The 22,701-nt window shown below is 41.0% G+C and overlaps 1 protein-coding gene across 3 annotated transcripts in view; it reads right to left on the reverse strand.

The window, feature by feature from the left end:
• Window positions 1-22,701, reverse strand: part of Nup93 (nucleoporin 93) — a 99,380-nt gene that overhangs the window by 49,271 nt on the left and 27,408 nt on the right. The window contains exon 1 of one of the 3 annotated variants that reach the window (XM_057753920.1): window positions 7,459-7,673. The exons of the other annotated variants lie outside the window; for them this stretch is intronic. The gene's annotated coding sequence lies outside the window, so the exon portion shown is untranslated. Of the gene's footprint in view, window positions 1-7,458; window positions 7,674-22,701 lie in introns of those variants that run through there. 3 annotated transcript variants of the gene reach the window in all.

The raw sequence follows: 22,701 nt of genomic DNA on the forward strand, positions 1-22,701 counted from the left end.
ACATAGGTTCCAGAGACTAAGCTCAAGTCATTAAACTTGGCAACAAATGCTTTTACCCGCTGAGTCATCTTACCAGCCCCAAATCAAAATATTAACACAAAGTCAACAGTGGTATTAGGAATGAATGTTGTGACTGAATGAACTGCCGAGACAGAAACAAAGGTGTAAAGACAAAATAAGCAACGAGGCTGGGCATGGTTGTGTCCATCTTTAATCCCAACACTTAGGAGGCAGTTTGAGGCCAGCCTGACCTACACAGACAGTCAGGGCTGCATACTGAGATCCTGTCTTTAAGGTGGTAGGAGACAGGGAATATAAATAAATTTTTAAAAATAGAATAATTCTTCTTTCAAGATAAAACAAGAAATATAGTGAGCATGGCTAAAGACTCTAGAACTTTGGTTAGTGCTACAGAAACATCTGGATTCAACAAAAACCATGAGACATTTTTCCCATTTATTTGGAAGACAATGACTGCTCAGAGAGGGAGAATCAGTCTTGTCCAGAGATTAGCCCCCTGGGATTTTTTTTTTTTTGGATTCAAAAACCATAATTCAAACTGGTTTATAAGACAGTCTTCTAATTTTCACAGGAAAAATAACTCAATGTCATAAGGAGGCTCTAATAAATGGAAGAATGCTCAGCACTGGGCAGTTCTTCTCCCAGACCAGCAAAGGGGCACAGAGGCAACATTTGGCCATAGTGTGCTGACCTGCCTGGTCTCTTCAAAAACCTGTCAGTATTAGTCCATCTGTACCACTGCCTTCTAAGAATGCCCACAGTAAGAGGCGCATTACTGAAAGCCCTTACACTTTGTGCATATTTCCTCCCTACTACCCATTTGTATGCCCCCCAAAGAAAAAAAAAAAAAAAAAACCCCAGAACAAAAACCCATCTTGTAAGACTTCAGAGGCAGAGGTAAGCAGATCTCAGGGAGTTCGAAGTCAGCTTGGTCTACAAAGTGAGTTCCAGGACAGTTAAGGTTACACAGAGAAACCCTGTATCGAATGCACTCCACCCTGCAAAAACAAAACAAAACAAACAAACAAAAAAAAAAACACAAGAAAGACTTCAGAGGAGAGTAAAGCTGTGAGCAAAACAGCAGCACGGTGGTGTGGTATAGGCTACAGAGATACCAAAAAACAATGTGGGCACAAAGCCGAGCGGTGGTGGTGGTGCATGTATTTAATCCAGTACTTGGGAGGCAGAGGCAGGTGAACTCTGTGAGTTCAAGGCCAGTCTGGTCTACAAAAGCTAGTTCCAGGATGGGTACCACAGCTACAGAGAAACCCTGTCTCCAAAAAAAAAAAAAAAAAGAAAGAAAAGTGGGCATAAAGTACTGGGTGCCTCTTCCCAGTACTACACCTAGGTGTCAGACTGAGGATGGTTAGCACATCGAGTTGCTACCTTGAGGAATACCATGACAGGGACTGCAACCCAGTGAGGGCTACTTAAATCATATGCTACTGGTGTTATAATAAAGCCAGTTCTGCCCCTTTTAAGGGTACTGGGCATTCTTATTGCCTGCCTACCAGCCATGTCTAGATATTCAAGAAAGAGAAACAGTTCACACATCTCAGCTATTGAAAGGCTTTGGAGCTGTCATACAGAGGGTACAAGGATGACATCATATAAATGAGTACAATACTTAACAATTATCTTGACATTGGTGGCAATAAAATAATAATAATAATGATGATGATGATGATGATGATGATGATGATGATGCTTTTCTGGAGATTCCTCTTTCCTCCAAATCCCAAAGTTCTGCCATCCCCTTCAGGTCTGTGTAAGGGGCTGGAGAGAGAAACAACCTCATCAGTACTGCTACCACACTTAAAAACTATGCCCAAGCCTGCGCCCAGTTGAGAGGGGCCATGATGTACACGGGTGCCTAACTGTGGTAGCAGAGCCTCTGCTGGCCATCCTGTCTCCCCTTTTGCTGGGAGAAATGAGGATACCACACTGGAAGACATCAGGCAAGGAAGGGGGCCGGCCAGCTGCTCCAACACTGAGGTAGCACCAAAGAGAAAATACAATTGTGAGCACTTCCTCTCCTTCATCCAATTGCCCCCTAAATCAGAACATTGCTGGGCTAAACTGTGGAGACACAAGAAAGTGAAACATTCTGCATTTTCAATCTAGCTTTGCAAATGGAATGAATATTAATAGTTCACTGTATGCCTGGCTTCAAAGAACAGCAGCAGAGCCCTCAGCCAAAGACATGAATAGATCTAAAAACTGAACCCACGGTCACTCTAGGGGAAGAATAAGGTGGGTGCATTAGGGGATAAAAAAACATTTCAAGTCCATCTTGGACTTCAGATTCTAAACCTGTCCTTACATCAACAATGGCCTCACTTATAAGCATGTCTTCTTTCCGTGGCCCTCAAAACCCTCTGAAAGAACCTACAGAAGTAATCTCTACCAGTAACAAGAAACAGGGCTAGGAGTAGATTTCTGAGCTTTATCTGATCTTGTGCTTTCTACTCTTCTGGAGGTGGAGGGGAAGCAGGTGTTAGACACTGAGCCAGGGGTTGAGGGTAGGGGTTTAGAATAGGGTATATCTCAGTCAGCCAAGTGAGAGCCAGCAACTTGTTTTCCACAGGATTGAGTGTGAGCTCTTAGCAAGCAAAAGGAATGCTGTTAGGACAAAGTTTACATGCCACACTTATATTAATTCCCTGTCATTAATTCCCAGTCATTAATTAATGACTGACACAGTGTCAGTCATTCACACCACAGTCAAGAATCTTAGGTTCTTCTGCTCTGCAGCAGTGCTTATGCTAATGGCATCTGAGCATCAGCCAGGATGACTGTCACAGAAAAGAGGCCTAATTTCACTGCAGCTCCTTCTTGAAGCTCAAAAATTCATTTTTTTAAACATGTGGAAACAACCATCAGAAGAGAGTTTCTCTGATTTCCAATTGTTTTAAGTGTAATTTGGTCAAGGCATTCCATTGTTAAGAGTGCTTGGAGCTTCGCTCTCTCCTAAACCTGTTTTAAGGCTGGAAACCTTTTGACTTTACTGTTAGAGCAGAGGAATACTGCAGAAAGCACCACTTAGTACTGTCATAGATACAGTCAGCAGGACTGAAAAATATAAGCAATGGAGAACATGGGGCAAGGCTATTTTTTCAAGCACAACTGCCCCAAATGAAAGGCAGCTAAATGCCTTTTACTAATTCCCTTCTCCGGCAGAAGTGGCAGCCCTGAACAGTCTCTCATAGCTGGAGTAGAGGAGTTAGCTGCTGGGGATGCCTTCAGAGAGTACAGGTCTATCCTAGCTCTGAGTGCCTTACTCTTCATGTTCAACCATCACTATGAGCCTAAGATCTCTACTTGCGGGAAAGATCATATTTTTAAATGTGTGTTTACGAAAGACAAACTGATAAGTGTATATCAACTTCAACACAAACCCAGAAAGACTGCAAGCACAGCTCAGGAAGTCATTTCTGAAAACAGACACCTCTGTGAGTCAGGATGCTCCAGCACAGACAGATTGACTTTGCTGGAAGCTCAATTGACCAGCCAGTCAACAAAGAGAAAATAAAAATGGAATCTGATGCAGACAGCACGCAGGTCAGGTGTTGGGTGCTGTGGATGGAGAACAGTATCAGCTGCTTCCCAGAGATCCACCCTCTGGTTCCCTGACCTTGAGAAGTTATTTACTGCAGTAAACCTTACTTTTACTTAACTTGGATGAGCTGACTACGCTAGATAAACTTCATGGTCAGCTCCAAAATTCCCAAACCTGTAAGAGACGGGCATGGAAAAAGCAGCATTGTCATCGCCACTCTGACCACACTTCCCCTGCAGAATACGCTAGATCGGGAGTCACAGAAGAAACACTGTAAGCTTTGTTCTGAAAGCACTGGCGTATTTCATATGTAAAATAACAAAAGTCCATGAAAAACTAGAATAAGACAAAAAAATTCTCACAAGAATGATACGTACGGTTCTACATTTTCTAAAAATGTATCCATATAACAAGCAAGTTTATACACTTAAAAAATACACATCAGAGGTCATTCCAAAGTGTTAATACAATTTCTTAAAGGTGGTATGTGAAGTCTAGATAGATACAAGCGCTAACAAGCCTTTAGGAAAATCTCCGAATTTCTCTCTCCTGGTAATAATAAGCATCTGTGAGCGAGAAGCAGCGCTCCTAAGGATGTCTCCAGGACTAAGAAAATAACCGCAGTCCAGCTCTCTTCACAGTGCTCGGGGTGACGCCATTTTACTCCTTCCTCACTGCCATCTTAGTGCCACCAAATGCTTCCTAGCAGGCTGGCTGGCATGTCTGCTTGTCTGCACTACAGTACTGCCAGAGCAGTCAAAGGTGTGATAGGAATGTATTTGCTGTCATGGAAAGAACCAACCCGATTCTTAACTGTAAGAAAAGGCTAAAATTTTGTGTGAAAAACCAAAAAGCTTCGAAACTGCAGAGAATCACAAATGCCCTACAAGTATCAAGAAGAGCCTCTTCCAGCAGCCAAACTTGAGTAGAGCAGGATGGAAGAAAGAAAATACAATGCACTAGACCTCTGCCACCTCCCATCTGATCTTAAAGGGCATTTGGCATAGAGCTTTTAATAAAGTCTATAACAGGAAAAAAGAGGGGAGGACCCACAGAATCTTCAACCAAATAGTACTTAAAAATTTTCAAAGAAAGGCTTTGAAAAGCTCCTTAAACCACCTACGCCACACATTCTATGTAAGTAAGGCTGCAGTTCTAATTCACTGCCCAAAGATACTTTCATTTCAACGTATAATCCTTGTGGATATCAAAGGGAAAGGGCCCTTTGCTTTCTAGTATATATATGAACAATTAATTAATGCATTCAATGCAGGCTCCTTAGGATTGAAAAAAAAAAAAACCACACTGATAGCCAGGCTTTCCTATGAGTTTTACAAGCACTGGGGACTTGAGAAAATCTCTCTAGGGGTCAGGGCTTACTGACTCTTCTATGTCAATGTAAAGTTGCTGTGAAGGAGACTGCTCTCTCCTGAGTCTCCAACAACTATTAAACAGATATGGTACGCAGTGACCAGGACGAACGGCAGCCCCAACAATCTACAGGAGGCAGCTTTCTAAGCATGCTACAAGCCAGAAGAATTCTGTGAAGGATGAACTGAAACGGCCACACAGCCTGGTGACTCACTCTTCAAGTATAATTCAGGGCCAGACCTACTATACAGTCTTCAGGTTTAAAGACAGAAATATTCTTCAGCCTTTAAAAATAAACACACAAGTCAAAGTTAAAATCCACACATCCCTCTCAGCAGCAGCATAACAAAACAAAGGTCTGAATCAAGTCAAATCCAACTACATTTAAGAATCAAGGTTTATAAAGCTTAGAGCTGCAAAACTGAGGTTTATATGAGTAGTTTTTAAGCCACAATTATTAACTAAGCAAAAGCACTAGAATGGTCCCTATGGTCCCCATGAGTGAGATGGAAAGCCTCAATCTATTATTTTTTTGAGAACAAAATCTTGTTTTGTTAAAAACACTTTTTTTTATAACTTTTAATCATGCATTTTTAAGTCATTATATTTTTAATAAAAAGCTCTAAAATTTAACCATCCTTTTCAGAAATAGAAAACGTTCTTTTAAAGACAATAAAAGAAACTCTGAAAGTTACTGCTCTTTGCTTTTTTCCCTCAAGAATCATTTCCATCTGTGATCAGTGATAAATTCACATTTACAATAATTAATAACTACTTAAAGTCATTTGCTAAAATTGCTCAGGAATCTCGCATTTTAAGATTGCTCATCTGATTTTTGACCCAGGATCTCTGTTACACTCTTCACACTGGCAGCATTAGCTTGAAAGTATATTTTGCCCGTTCAACCAAAGACAAATTTTCAACCTTTTACAGCTACATGAGAAATACCTACTATAGACAAAAGGATTCCATTTTCTTTCTGGAATATTCTCCCTTTCCTAAAAACAACTCTTCTCTACGGAATATGTTGTTGACATTCTTTGCAGTAACAAAGGTCCTGGGCCACAGCAGCTAATGCAAATGGAATGGCCCCGCAGTTGTCTTCAGAATCCATCCAGCGTGCCTCGCCCATGGTATAGCTAATTGTTAAAAATGGTGGATGAGACATTTTCCATACATTACATTAAGGAGCTCCGATGAAGGCACTGGCATCCACCCACTTCAAACAAAGGGAATATGTGCAACTGTACCAAGGCACAGCTAACCGAATCATCTCCCTGAACAGGGTCAGTCTTAGAGGTTTCCTCCATCTTTTACAAAATGCAAACCACCACGGCTATTGTCTCATCTCAGAAATCAATTCTGTGCAGCGCTGCACCAGGTCAGAGTTTTAAAGGAATCTTAGATGGTAACCAGACCCCCCAGGGCTGAGTGAAGCCAAATTCTGACAGCTCCCCTCCCTGAGCAGGTCTCTCCATTTCCCACTGGACAGCTTCCCCAGCTCCTATTGTTAGTAAAGGAAAGTCCCACCTCTGAAGGGGCCAAAGCCCTCTACCAGGTGAGCAATTTCCAAGTCCGAGCTTCAAAAGGGGCTCTAGCCCCTACCGCTCCCACAATATAATAGTTTTGAGATAGATAAGGCATATATATCATCTTTTTTGTTTTGCTGGTTTTTAAGGTGTGAAAATGAACTGATTAAATGTTGAATTAAAAACAATTTACTTCTGATATAAATCAAGCTATTAAATATTACCTATAGAAACATTATTATCTCATTTTTCTCCAAGACAATGTTCATATAACTAGGAAATTTTCATTTTACTTCTCTCTAAAGAAACTGAAATATATGCACAATATATGTAAAAAACCCATATTCTTCTCAGTTGAAGTCTAAGAAATTAAAAACAGCTTTCTTAATCTAAATTGCCAATAACTGATGATTAAGATTTATATATTAGAAGCTAATATTTAATTTTCTCATTTAAAATCTTATGCTAAAACATTCCCTGTGAGACAATTCCAAATATCTTTGACAGTAATTTTTTCTTAGACAGAAATCATAAGTTACAGGATTCTTTAACACACACACACGTTCCTCAATTCTAAAGGAACTGGTTTTATCAAAGAAAAGAAATTTTATCTTCATATTTTACATCATACAAGAACTCTGTACTTCACCTGTCTCTTTTTAAAATCTTGTAGAAAGTCCACACTACTTGCTACTTAAAGATGAAATCCACAAATAAATAAGCCAACTCTTTGAATCTTTAAGTGAACCTCTGCCCCACCCAATTTTTTTAAAGAAAAATATTAAAATGACAAGGCACAAATCTGAGAGATTCTCAGAAGAATCAAACACTTTTTCTATCAAATGACTTAACTGCTACCAAATTTATCTCAAAATTTCACACAAACCAGATCTTATCTTTCAAAGACACTGCAACATGCTACCACTCTGTTAACAGGGCACATTTATCTTAATATCTTTATGAAACAAGAAATCCTACCTTCCGCTCTCAAAAATGTAAGGAGTTGCAGCCCAGCTGATGCTGCCAGTCACTGCAGCTCTTCCATACCCTTCTAGTGAAGTGAACGCGGCCGGCACCAGTGCTTAAGGTTTCCCACCCTAAATTGCCTCAATTGAAGAGTCCGGTGGGAGGAGGAAAGAGAGAGGAAAGAAGAAGGGGAAAAACCCAACCTCTCTGCAAGTGCTAATATGACTGGAGCTCTAGAGTCCAATTAGACAATGAGACTGTAGCACCCCCTTAACAGGAGGGGCATGGCAGACCCCCTGAGCAGAGCATCACCATCAGAAGTGTTCCACACGGATTCAGAGAAGTCAGCTATCAGTTTGCAAGCATAAACTGATGGGAGAACAGTTTATAGGTTACAGAAGGGTATTTTATTGTTAACGGACTGTACCAAGTTAAGATTAAAGAGGGGGAGAGACAACATGTAGGCAAGGAATGCTATGATACTTTTTTCCTCCAACCCAAGCCACCACAATTCCTCTGATGTGAATTTTTGATGACTTCCGACATCTTGCATGGTTAATAATCACTTCTCTGTCATGTTCAGTTCAGGTGGAAAATACATTTGCTGCATCGTGATGCAGTGCTGTGGCCACAGACTGCAACACCAGTTGTGCAAAGCTGGTCCCTTAACTGAGCAGCAGGAATCTGCACATGTCATGATGCTAAAATAAATGGTAGTTAAAAGACTTTATACAGCAGCAGGCAGATTCTGCCATTTTAGTCTACGGAATATGTGGCTTCAACATGCAGGAATATCTCAGCTCACTGTGCCCTTGTCAACTGCACTGCCCTTCAGAGAGAACAGTAAATTCACCGTCTTAAACGCTTGGTCTCTTAGTAGTTAAAAGATTATACTAAATAACTATTCGGGTTAATTATATCTTTGAAAAGAACAGAGGTTATTTGCATTTCAGGAATATGCAGCCAATGAAACTGTCAGTGACACAGGAAATGCAGGCCTTTTATTAACATATGTTCAGCTCAACTGTCACTTCTTAGCACAACATTTAGGGGAAAACATACGATGTGTATGTAATGAATGTTTCCATTATACTGTAATGATTTTTAAGGTGCTTGTCAGAAAGGGGTATTTTTTTCCTCCATATGTTTAACATATAACTTGAAAATTAAAGATCAAAATACTAACGTTTCCCTTTCTAACAAAAGGAAATTCAATGCAGCAAATAAGTATGCAACCGCAGAAACGTTTTTTGTGTAAGAGCAAAGATGAAATTGCCCAAGACCTCTGCCCAGATGGTTAAAGTCAGGTCAGTAAGGGAGAGGGCCATCAGTTAGGGAACTAAAAGACCACTCCCTCTCCAACGGTACATCACAGAGCCTAAGAGTGCAATCTGTTGGCTGAAAACCCGACACCTATACTTGCAGAACCTGAGTGATATAGGACATTTGCCAATGTCATAATGTACCTTTACATAAATATTGATCTGGCTTTTTAGTATTCAGAGTTTGGCTACTTAAGGTTGTTTAATCTACCACCATCATTTATCTTTTAAGAAACAGAACCAGGTTACAGACTTTGGTGCTTTAAAGAAAAGCAATCTAATTAACATTTCTTACATCAAAACTTCTGTCAAATACCCAAAATTGAGATGCTTCCGACATTTCTGTCTCATAAAAACAAATCAAAGCCCTCAACAACAAGAATAAACACAGGATCACACTACACACCGGTATTTGAACACTGAGTCCAACAATGAGAGAACCTACATTACTGACACAGAAAACCCACGTTTGCCCATTTTTCTCTGCGACAGCAGCAAATTCCTAACTTGGAGATGTATATTGCTAACAAGCCTATAAAGCTGAAGAGCTTTTCAGTCTTCTTACCCTAACTTAAAATGAACTGCACTCACAGTGCTATTCAGTGGCACAGCAGAGGTCACAATGGTTGCTTCTAACATTCAACATTCAAGTTTTTGTTCCATACCCAATACAAGGTATCACCAAAAGCTCAGCACTGCATAGGGAGGACAGTGGGAGCATGTGTTGAGGGTAGCTTTGAAATTAACCAGGCTCAGCTTATGTTCCAATTACTGGACAAAAGACAATCCTGGGGGACCTCTCTCTGGACCAGTACAAGAAGCAAACTCGTTTATTTTTGATCAAATAAATACTGTATTGAGCATAGCAGACATGCAGCAATAAGAATTCTGTCTGAGATTGGAGGTGCAAGAAAAAAAAAATAAAAGAACAAGACCCAAGTGTGGTAAAAGTCAAAATACCTCACTGATGTAGAATCTGAGGGTCATACACAGGGGACTGAGAAAACCCTCTTTGTTTATGTAAAAGCAAATTCTCACTGCACTGAGTCTGTAAGACTTTTTTTTTATTCTTTACTAACCCAAAATATAAATTAAGTGGATATTTCTTTGTGTCAGAGAAAATTCTAAAAGCAGCTCAGAGTCCTTTCCCCCCAGCTCAATGACCATTTTTAAGGAAACCATGTAAGAAGTTTGGCTCCGAGTTGCAGAACACTCTGGCAGAAAAGGCAGAGAACACAGAGGTGGTAGCTAATTTTCCTTCACCTAGCGCCTGGATGTAGAGGTTAGAAAAACACTAGGAAGGTGCACTTACAAAAGGGGTGTTTCTACTTGTATCACTAGCCAAACACAAACCCACCCTCTCTTAAATGTCTTAAATGGCAATCCATTTTCCAATTTAGCCCTAGACACTAAAAACAGGCAAAACTGGGAATGTCGGTTCATATTTGTAATCTCAGTACTGGGGAAGCAGAAGGATTTCAAATTCAAAAGACAGTCTGGGCTATATAGTGGGCTCAAAGTCAGTTTAGGCTATATAGTAGGACCCCAGCTTGGAGGCTGGAAAGATGACTCAGTGGTTAAGAGCCCTTAATGCACTTAGAGGACCCAGGTTCACTTCCCAGCACCCACATCAGGCAACTCACAACTGTAACTCCAGTTTCAGGGGATCAGACACCCTCTAACCTCCATGTGTACCTGCACTCATGTGGTAGGGATAAATTCATGCAGGCACACACACATATACACAAATAAAAATCAATAAACAAATCTTTTTTAAAAGATTATCTCAAGTAAATTAAAGAGGAAAACCTTACATGTCTAGTTATTAAAATGAAATAATATAAATGTAAGTTTATAGAACAGAAAAAGAAGGCCACTGAAATTCTATAGTTCAAACAGAATTATAGCTATTGTCAGATAAAATCATACTCATGTAAGCAACTGTACAGTTCTATAAGTAAAATGATCACACATAGGAGACTAAGAAATCAATCTATGGGTGGGCTCTGTTTTGCCAGGTTCCCTGGGCTGCTGAGAAAATCAAGTAGTATTATTAGTGTGTTCATTCTATTGTGTTTTTTTAATGGCAGGGTCTCACTCATCATGAAGGCTAAGCTGACTACAAACACTATTTTCCTCCCTCAACTTTTCTAGATAGCTGAGATCATAAGAGTATAGCCCTCCTTCCTTTCTTCTGAATATGTAACTGCTCTCAAACTTGCAAGAGCACCTGCTGCCCACGCTCCACTGCTGGCAGTCATTTTGCCCACAACACATCATGCCCTCATGTGCAGGCTGAAAGAATCACTTTCTAGCATATCACTTCCACGTACCGTCCTGGTTTTGGTCAGGTTGTGACCTCATATCCTCCTCTTTCACTTTCTGCAAGCTAAACCCATTTCATCTCTCAAGGTCTGGTCAGGTCCCGACTCTCTAAGGCGTCTTCTCCAGCCTCCTCAGAACTCATCACTGCCTCAGTACTCAGGGCATCCCCACTCAGCTGGTCAGTTTGGTCCTGTTGTAGGACCATTAGCCTTGACTTTCTAGATGAAGACAGGGAGGTGGTTCTGGAAGGCAGTGCCTAGAACTTAGACTAATTCTAATTATCTTTGGTGGCTACCAAATGATTTTTATAAGTACTCAACAAAACCACTCCAGTCCACTATGCCTCACCCAAGTAGAAGATGCAGACAGATGACTGCTGAAAAGGGAAGCAGATAGTATTTTTGGTTGTTGTTGGTTCTTTCAAATTTCTTCAGCTTCCTGAGATAATTCCAGCCTTAGGTGATGAGGCTGATGCTGAGGTGGTTCTCAGTCAACATGCAGAAAGGCACCAGCCAAACTTCCTGTGACTAAGCATCGTTATCAACAGCACTCACTTCTCAGAGTCAGCTGCCTTCTCACAGCCAAGGAGGATGGAGGAAGAGGAGGCTCTCAACCAATGTCAGTGAGAAGGCACTCACGGCTCATCTATCCTTACAATTCAGCTGAAAACCAACAGGAATCCTCAGTCACAACATACATTTTATCCAGAATACTGTATGAGGAACACTACTGTATTGAATTAGTCAATTAAAAAGATGACTCGGTTATATCTCTATTGTGTAGTAAAACAAGTCAAGGTTCATTATCTCTTGTTCATATTCTAGCCAGTTGGCCCAAGGGCCAAGAAATATTGAAAGGAAAGATGAGCACTCCCTGCCGGGGTGTTTCTGCCACCTGGAGGCAAGGCTCTTTCTGTCTTCTTCTCCTTTGAGTGGGGAGGGGATTAACAGTGAGCTAGGATAGGATATGATATAATATGATATAATATATTCAAACCCCAAGGAATTTGAGAGGAAAACTGCAGCAGCTCCCTGGCAAAGGCAGTAACCAATGAGTTCAAATAGGATGAAGAAATATCCTCCACAAACATTCCATCAGGTAACCCACTATAGTTTGTGACAGATTCATTATGTAGTCCAGACTGGCCCCAAACTAGCACTGGTGACCCTCCTGCTTCTGCCTTCTGGGTGCTCGGATTACAGACATTTACTATAGCTTGAAGGAGTCTCCAGGGTTTGAGAAACTCAAAATAATAGCTCCTTTCTTATCAGCCAACTGTCTTATCTCTCTTTTTGTCTGTCTCTGTCTCTCTCTGTCTCTCTGCTCTCACATTAACAGACATCAGTATTGAGAGACATGGGACAAGTCAGGCAGAGGTGGCACACTCTTTAATCCCAGCACTATGGAGGCAGAGACAAGCAATCTCTGAATTCAAGGCCAGCCTGGTCTACAGAACAAGTCCCAGGACAGCCAAGGTTGCACAGAGAAACCCTGTCTGGAAAAAACAAACAAATGAGGGGGTGAGGGGGGCAAAAAAAATATAATAAAAGTACACAAAGACTCACAAAATTCATAGCTATAAAAGTACTAAGAAAACTCATTTCCTTTGTAGGAGAAGTTAAGGAAATGAGGTACAGGAAACCGAGGTTCTGGCCAGGGTCCTACAGTCCCAACCTGGCCTGGGTTCTTACTTCCGTCCAGGACTTGATGCTATTGCTCCCTGCTGAGCTCACTGTCTAGTGACAGTGCACTGAGAGAAACAGCCAGGCACAGGCCTGAGCCCCAGACTTGTGGGAATCTGACATTACGATATGGAGGACAATTGTGGTTTCAAAAGAAGGGCCTTTAGCTTGCTAACTCTTGTTGCCAGTGTTCTTTACACAACAGATGTGCTTCTGCCAGGTTGACTGCAAACAGAATCCTCTTAAAATCTATTTTACATTTAGTAGATAAGCTGCTATGTGAAGAAATACTAAAATTAAATATCCCAAGATCTGTCTTATAAATCCACATATGCAGAGCGTGGATTTATTAATGTAAGACAGAGTATGTTATTACTATTATCTTAGAAGGGAGATAGATCTTGATTCCCATGCAAGCTTTTGCTGCACATCTTTATTCTTTCTACTTTTAGGTTACTAGTTAAAAACAAAAGACTATTTGATAGGGCGTGGTGGCACACACCTTTAGTACCAGCAACTGGGAGGCAGAAGTAGGTGAGCTCTATGAGTCTGAGTTCCAAGCCACCCAAATCTACATAGTGAGATTCTATCTGAAAAATTGTAGATAAAAACAAAGGGCTCTTTAATAAAAGAAAAGGATTACTAAATTTACCCAGTCCTCAACAATTTAAATATGGGACAAAACTAAGTCATTCTGGGGTCATAATTTCACATTCCTGCATACAAAATATACATTCTTAATTTTTTTTCTTGACCAGTGAGATGGCTGTAGTGGAGCGGCAGGCTGCATCCCTCCACCCGGCTAGCTTTACACCCGAAATAATTACACGGAAACTGTATTCTTTTAAACACTGCTTGGCCCATTAGTTCCAGTCTCTTATTGGCTAGCTCTTACATATTGATCTAACCAATTTCTAATATTCTGTATAGCACCACGAGCTGGCTTACCAGGAAAGATCTTAACCTGCGTCTGTCTGGAGTGGGAGAATCATGGCGACTCACTGAATCTGCTTCTTTCTCCCAGCATTCTGTTCTGTTTACTCCACCCATCTAAGGGTTGGCCTATCAAATGGGCCTAGGCAGTTTCTTTATTAATTAACCAATGAAAGCAACAGATTAGAAAGAAATCACTCCCACATCATTTCCCCTTTTTCTGTTTAAACAAAAAAGAAGGCTTTCATTTTAACATAGTAAAATTGCCGCTCTTATTACAACAGATGGCTCAGGGGGCAAAGGCACTTGTTGCCAAGATTGATGACCTAAGTCCCATCCCCAGAACCTACAAGGTAGAAAAGAAAGAACAACTCTGCAAGCTGTCTTGTGACCTACACATGTGCACTGTGGCACACACACATGTGTACATATAGTTGTAAAGGTTACTCTATGAAGGAGACTTATACATGGGACTTTTATTTTTCATGCCTACTATAAAATTAATATCATTCCTTAAGTATTTAGTACCAAATATACTAAAATTATGCTCAAGGATCTAAGTCTTAAGAAAATAATCAGAGGCTGGGCATGGTATGCCTTTGGTCCCAGCACTCAGAAGGCAGAGGCAGGTGGATCTCTGAGTGAGGCCAGCCTGGTCTACAGAGTGAGATCAAAAATATTCAGGGCTACACAGAGAAACCCCATCTCAAAAAACCAAAAAGAAAAAGAAGAAAAAGAAAATAATCAGAGTAAAAACTGATGACCCAAGGGAGAGTGGCTCTAGATGACACCCCTGGCCTGTCCTCACTTGCCACTTCAGAGCACCTGTTTAGTCCTACATGCTTTATGCTACCCTATAAAACACTGTCAGGTTCTCACCTCTAAATTAGGGACACTGGAATCTGCAATTTTAAATCTTTTTTTTTTAAATAGGATGATTTGGAAGTCTGTTTTCCCTGCACTGTTCTCTCCACCAGCCAAAGGCCATGATGCACATGATTCTAAAAACAAGTGTCTTGCTTTATCATCTTGCTTCTTCACACCAGTCCAGAGCAAACAACCAAGGAGACGAAACACCTCTCACGCACCTTCTCACTGTTGGGCATTTCAAACAGCCAAATCCTGTCACAAACCTTAAAACACTGACAATGTAACGCACAGGGACTCGACATCCACTTCACAAAGCATCCTTCTCAGGATGTGTACTTAAGTAAGTCCCTGTATGGCAAGTTGTGGAAAGCTGTTATCTGGAAGTTCTGAAGAAGTAGGACACTATAGCTGTGAACACCACACTGTATACTCATAGTCTCTCAGACTACCATGCACTTTGGCAAATTATTAAAACCGAAGTACCTCATTAGAGTACTCACATACAAAGTCTGAAATTAAGCAATAGAGACATCTCATGAAACACATACTGAAGGTGAAGTTAGTTCCAAAGCAAACAGGGTCTAGGTAACTACACACAAGTCATTTGCTCTATGCCCAGGTCCTTGTCTGTAAAATGGGAACCTTCCCCCAGACCTATAGGACATAACAGGATTATTCCTCAAAGTAAAGTGAAGTCATTTTAAATGATTCCTAAAACATGGGCTGCACACTTAATACATTTTTCAAGTATGCAGACTGATTTAGACATTTCCAAGGAGATATTTTATTCTGCTCCTTTGCTTTCTCTCATGGCATCTGTTGTTAGTTGCAGTTAAGGAAAAGCAAAATCTAATGACATTAACAGTAAACCCAAGATCTCCAGCATTCAGCTAATTGCAGTGGGGGTGCAAAGGCAAACAGAATGCGGAAAGGAGGCTAGGAGAAATGCAAGTGAATCAAGTTAATGAATAAAAACAAGTCCATCTTTCATCTCTTCTGGCTCCTACTGATGGCAGACGATCTATTTAATCTGCTGAGAGACCAGATTTAAGGCTTTCTTTGGCATTGTCCACCCATGAATTATTAATGCTCGCAGAAGCAATTGAACATCCGCTCACAGCATCAGAGGACAGTAATGATGAACAAAATGGGATTATTAATCCCACACTCTTTCCTATGACTCCCTCTCCTTTTCATTTTCCTCTACATGACTAGAGTGTAAATTCTGAGCTACAGCCTCAATTTTATATTCAATATTCCCATAATGAAAAAAATTATAATTGACAAATCTTAAGTCATAACAGGCATATCAAGCATACATTTTCTTGACCACTGTGTCCTTGACGACACAGAGCTAAAAACAAGGATGGTTCTAAAAAAGACGTATTGGCTACACCTATAATCTCAGCACTTGGGTGGTAGAGGCAAGAGGATCAAGAGTTCTAGGTCAGCCTTGGTAACATAGTAAGTTTGACACTAGCATGGGCTACTTGAGGTCCTGTCTCAAAAAATAGAAACCAACCAACCAAAATCCATTGCAAATGGTTAGGTATCTTTTAGGGACTCAAGCACTTTTAAAGATAAACTGCTCCATAGGTTGGTGCTAAAATTTATTTAATAAAAGTATTTTCTGGGGTTATTTACAGGTAGAGTAATCCAGAAACCATGAGAACATCTAGAAAACTGACTTGTGTTCACATAATCCAGTTGGTCTCATATAAGATCCACTTATTAAGGCATACAAGATAGAGACTTCATCCTAGGGCTAATCACTCTGTGAGGGCTGAGCATACCTATGTCTAAGAAATCCAAAGGTGACGTAAATGCTACTGGTCTGGGCGCCACACTTTAACCACTAACCAAAAGTCTGCTTCTAGCTATAAAAAGTGCAGAAAGCATGAGAGTTGTACGGAAGGAAACTAAAGTCAACATCAGGCAGAATGCTAATACAAAAGACAGAATTGAAGCGTGTGGCCCCAGACCTCTCTGGCAGGCTCTGCAACACATGTGCTGCTCTGGTAAACCTCCCATAGAAACATAAAAAGACACAGGAGCTTGCAAAGCTAAGAACTGGCGTGCATGAAGCCAAACGGTAGATTAACTTCCAACTTCATTCCTGAAGTGCGAGGGGAATGTCTTGTTCTCACTGCTCTCTCCCACCCTCTTACTTAGTCTGCTATTCCGTGCAATTCTCCTTAAAGAACGAATAGTTCTAACAATCTCACTCCAACCTCTACAGATAACAAAAAATTTTTACACATCTTCAACACCAAGCTGAAGCCAAAAGTAGAAAATTAGCAGAGAATTTAAGCAATGATCTAAAAGTAAAGAAATAATTTTCAGGATACTTATTAAAAGAACAGAATAAATCTGTAATCCCAGCACTTGGGAGGCTGTGACATTAGGTTCCTGAGTTCAAGGCCAGCTTGAGCTATATAGTAAGACCTTGTCTCAGAAAACAAGAGAAAAGGATAAGATATGAGCAATTAGCTGAATGTTGCCTAAAATACAGTTCAATTTTTTATGAGAATGCAAACAGAAAATAAGAACTGGTATTGAGAGAATACACATGGCAGCAGGCTAACTAGAAGGGGAAGCAAGGTCAGACTTCAAGGGGCACTTGCCAGTTACAAGGCCCAGCTCATTCCACCCCTGCTGTGTCTGTCAGCTGTGGCCAGTGCCTACAGTGAGGCTACAACAGAAGCCTTGGGAACAGCAGACCTTTCCCAGCAGGCAGGACAGAGGGATGGGCTAACCCTGAAAATATCCTCCACCTCACTATGGTCCGGGCACTCAGATCTGGTTTGGTCCATTTTCATTATTGGTGTCAGCATCTGCTGTCAGCTTGTCTGCAAAGGCTCAGGCAAATGGAGTAGGCCGTAGGGAGGATACAGAGGAGAGGTGGAGAGCAAGAATGAAAGGGAGGGAAGTGAGAGAACGATCAAGTATAAAACAATCGGATTCTTCTGGTCTACTCTAAACCCTGACATTCTGGTCCACCCACACATCCAAAGTTGTTCTCATACGCCACTTTGCATTTACTTGGCGTCGAGAACTTATTCATGCAGCCTTAATGTGGCGGATGGGCTCTAGTATGACAAGACTTAAAACATGTCAAGTAAGTCCTTCACACAACAGTGATGTGTTAACAGCAACAGCAAACATCTGTGTGACTTTTTGTTCCAAAGTATTTCTTCAGGAGGAAAAAGTGAGGCTTGCCATTATTTATCATAAAGCTCACAGGAGCTATGAGTACAAACTGTTTTCCTAAGTAGCACCTTATACATCCTTATAAGCCAGATGGTTGACCCCCGAAGTGTTTCAGTTTTTTTTAAAGGATTTTCTTTTTTATTTATTATGTATAGAGTGTTCTGCCTGTATGTCTGCCTGCAGGCCAGAAGAGGACACTACATCTCCTTACAAATGGTTGAATGGTTGTGAGCCACCATATGGTTGCTGGGAATGAACTCAGGCAGGACCTCTGGAAGAGCAGCCAATGCTCTTAACTGCTGAGCTACCTCACCAGCCCCCCTAGGAAGAAATAGATAGAAGCATCTGTTTCAAATAAAACAGACAAGAAGCTATTCCAGAGCAAACACAAGGGCAAAACACGAATAAAGCCACCAGTGAAAGAACCAGTGCAGCATGCTGACCTATACCTGTGAGCTCAGCATTCAGAGCCTAAAACAGGAGGATTGTGAATCTGGGGCAGCCTGGGCTAGAAAGCAAGACCCTGCCTCAAAACAACAACAAAACAAACAAACGACCACGCACACATATGTGCCCACAAAGACAACAAAATCAAGTCAGACATGGTGGCCCACAGTTGTAATCCCAGCATAGGAAGAAGAGCAAAAGGTTATCGTCAGCTATCTAGATAAGTTGGAAAGCAGACTGGGCTACATGAGACCATCTTTTTAAAGCAACAAAGCCCACCAAAAAGCAGCAAGAACTGGCTTAGAGTGTCTGAAGAACACAACTGCACGAAAGGCACTCTCCCAGACAGACTACTACTTGATGCTCTCTTCAGCAAAAGCAAGCTACGCTGTCATCTGGATGCACATCTCACACTTGACAGTAACTAATCTCTTCTGATGTCAATTTCTTCTACTTCTGTCTTAGTGTCTTCTGGTTTTGCTGTAATAAAATATTCTGACAAAAATAACTTGAGAAAGAAAGGGTTTATCTTAGCTCACAGCTCAAGTTACATGTGGTGGTTTCAGTGAGAAAGGCTTGACAGGTGCATAGATTCGAATACTTGGTCACCAGAGAGTGGCAATATTTGAAAAGATTAGGAGGTGTGGACTTGGGAAAAATGTGTCAATGGGAGTGGGCTTTGAGGTTTCAGAAAGCTCATTCCAAGCCCAGAATCTCTCTCTTCCTGCTGCCTGCAGATCTGGATATAGAACTCTCAGCAACTTCTCCAGCACCATGTCAGCCTGTGTGCTGCCATATTCCCTGTCATGACGACAATGGACTAAACCTCTGAACTGTAAGCCAGCCCAATTAAATGCTTTCCTCTATAAGAGTTGCTGTGGTCATGGTGTCTCTTCACAGCAATAGAAGACTCACTAAGACAGTACAGTTCATCACGGCAGAGGCGACAGGGCAGCAGAAGCTTGAAATAGCTGATCCTATTTCATCACAATCAGAAAACAGAAGGATGAATGCGCACATGCGAGAATGTCTCTGCCCACAGTTAAGATAGGTCTTCCACATCCACTAACATGATCAAGACAATCCCCTACAGGTGTGCCCAGAGGCCTATTCCCCTGGTGTCTCTAGATCCTGTCAAGCTGACAATTAACATTAACCATCATAATTTCTAAATAAAGATGAGTGAGGCCTACATCACTGGACCATCTCAAGTACTACAGTAAAAGTGAGTGAGTAATGGACAAGTATTACACAGATAGCAGGAGTGTTCTGATATACCACTAATAGTTCAGATAAGATTCTGGCTAATTTCTTTCCCCAAAATCTTCCAAACTAGGGCAAAGGTGCAGATTTTTGGAATAGCATTCCGAATGGTCTGAGGAGGATAGCAAAAATGATTCAATGAAATCAATGTGTTTTGGGTCCTTTTTCACATAATGGAATGCTTCTCAATTATAGAACGAAATAAAACACCACATATCGTTTTATAGGCACTTAATTATTCTGAGTAGTCATAGTTATTTCTGATAATCTCTAATTATGTGTCACATACTAATTCCTCACTTCATTTACAAATATGCCACTGGGTGGTGGTGGCGAATGTCTTTAATCCCAGCACTTGGGAGGCAGAGGCAGGCCTGGTCTACAGAGCAAGTTCTAGGACAGCTAGGTCTGTTACACAGAGAAACCCTGTATTGAAAAACAAAACAAACAGATGCCAATCTCCCCCCCCCCACCGACTGGGTTTCATATAGCCCAGCTGAGCCTCAACTTCAGTATGTAGCAGAGGATGATCTTGAACTTCTGATCCTCATACCTCTACCTCTTGAGTGCTGTGATTATAGGTGTGCACCACCACATCCAGTTGTGGTACTGGGGATCAAACCCAGAGCCTCACACATGGAAGGCAAACATTCTACTGATTTAGTAGTCTTCTTTTGTCATTTCAAACAGAACATCCCACAGTCCTAAGATCTGGTATATTGTCCAGATAAATACTTTCAAAATGGTGGCTGTTCCAACCACTTTATGAGGTAGCATGTCAGTCAAGACCGTTGCTGTGGAGCCATTTCCCAGGCTTACTGTGATAGCTAAAGTAAACTGTCAACTTGATACCATGTGAGATCACCTGGGGAAGGAAACTCAATGAGAAACTAGATTATGATCGTCTGCAGACATGTCTGGGACTGCTACCTTGACTGCATTAACTGATCTGGAAAAGTGTGCCCACCGTTGTGCACTGTCTCCTAGGAAGGAGGTTACACTATTTAAGAACAGAGGAGCATGCTAAGCATTCGCATACATGCATCAATTCTCTGCTCTCAGGTCCTGACTATGGATATAATGCGACCAGTTCTCCCAAGCTCCTGCTGATTTAAATTCCCTGCCAGGATGGTCTGTAACTTGGAATTGTGAGCTAAATAAATTCTTTTTCTCTTGTTTTTGTCACAGTGTTTAACTGTGAACATTCCGTGTGCACTGGTCACCACCCTTTCAGTTCTGTTTAGTGTTTTCTTCATGATTCAGTGGAATTAGTTTCTATTTACTGTAAGGACAGTTAGTCCACAGAATGATGACATGCATGATGTCAGGCATTACTATTCTGCTGAATGTCAACTTCTGTCTGCTAGAAGTGAACAATCTTGCTGTAGATAAATTTTTCCTATATTCTAGAATAAATGCAAATTTGAGAGCTCTGTCTGTGTCTTTAAAATTCAAACACACGTAATACCCTTAGGCAGTCAAACTGTATTATACGATACAAGATTTCAACATTCCGGCACACTGCCAGAGCTTAATGGCCAGTCAGACACAAAGTGAGGAAATGGGTCTGCATTAAACCTACAAATAAGTCAACAATCAATAATCTGGTATTACAGGAAAAATATGATGTGCCCTTTAAATTGCTTCTAGCATCATCCTTCTCACTCAAGCTCTGCTTCAGAAACAAAGGAAGATGGTCAAACAAGAAGTTGTACTCAACCTATTCTGCACAAGTGCAAACTTGTCATTTTGAACTAAAAGCTGCTCCTGGTTCACACACAAATCTAACTGTGCACCTATAGGGCAGCAATCTGGGAAATAATAGGCTGTGCTTTGCACAATAAATTAAACTGACAGCTCAGCAAGCAGAAAAAAACACCAAGGAGGCAGCACCTGGAGTATAACTCTGCCCAAATCCAGCAGGGCTTTGCATCATGGTTTGTTTGTCCAGCTTTTTACTCAGGCAACATTATTTTACAGTTTAGTTCTTGGGGGAAAAAAAAAGCAGGACCTAACAGTGCTTGCTGTGCAAGCTTGAGGACCTAAATTCAGATCCCCAGGACCCACACAAAAATCTGGTTTTAGCCATGAACACACCTGTAAGCCCGCCCCACCACTGTTAGGACAAAGACAAGTGGATCCCGGGGGCTTACTGGCCAACACCCGGGCCCCAGTTCAGTGAGATCCTGTGTCAGGGGAGTAAGGCTGAAGGTAATAGGGGAGGACATCAAGGTCCTCTGGCTCATGCCTGTACAGATGTATATGCCTAAATACACATACAGTTTTAAAAAAGAAAATAAGATGGTATATCTTTCTCAAAATATTTAAGGTGTGAAAACAGTTCACTAAGAAAGGAAAGAATGGAGATAAGTCAGTGAGCAAAGGCAAGTGCACACGCCTAGTTTTTCCTCCTTCAAACACACCTTGAATATCTACTTCTTTAATTATCCTAGTCTATAAAGGAAATCCAAAACCTAGGGGGCTAAGACCATAGTACAGTCAACAGACTGGAGTGAAAATCTAGCCTCTGAAGACTTTAGGTTCCTATCTGGAGAATGGAGTTGACAGCAAACATCCATCTGCCTCAGTGGGTGGGTAGGAAGATTAAGGGAGAAAGCCCAGAAAGTGCTGCCATGAGGACAAAATAAATGATCGCTAAATAAATGACCAACTTTGCTACTCTGACATTAGCTACAGTAAAACAACACAGGAATTTAAACTTGCCTTTGACCTGCACTTTCCTATACAGGAAGGAGGGCAAGAGAGAGGTAGGCAGAACATTACTCAAAGTACAAGCAAAGGAGTATTTCTCTGCTAATGTCTTACTCCTAGTCTGTAGAAGGTAAGTGCAAAACCTGAGAATAGAGGCTGAAAAACTGGCTCAGCAGTTAAAAGCAGTGGCTACTCTGGCAGAAGACCTGGTTTCCAACACATGGCAGTTCACAACTGTCTCTAACTTCTGTTTCAGGGAATTAAAAGTCCTCTTCTGGCCTCCACGGGTACCAGGCATACATGTGGTGCACAGACATAAACCAAGGAAAACATTCCTATATGTAAAATAAAATAAATAAACCATGAATACAGTTAGAAACTTTTATAGTATCTAACATAAATTTTATCACTACTGAACCTAATGTTTTAAAGCAGAGCTTGTATTTTGTATGTCTTTATTTTTTCTAATAATTCATTTTTATTGTGTTTTA

Source organism: Chionomys nivalis, chromosome 21 (genome assembly GCF_950005125.1).
Source record: "Chionomys nivalis chromosome 21, mChiNiv1.1, whole genome shotgun sequence".
Lineage (NCBI taxonomy): Eukaryota > Metazoa > Chordata > Mammalia > Rodentia > Cricetidae > Chionomys > Chionomys nivalis.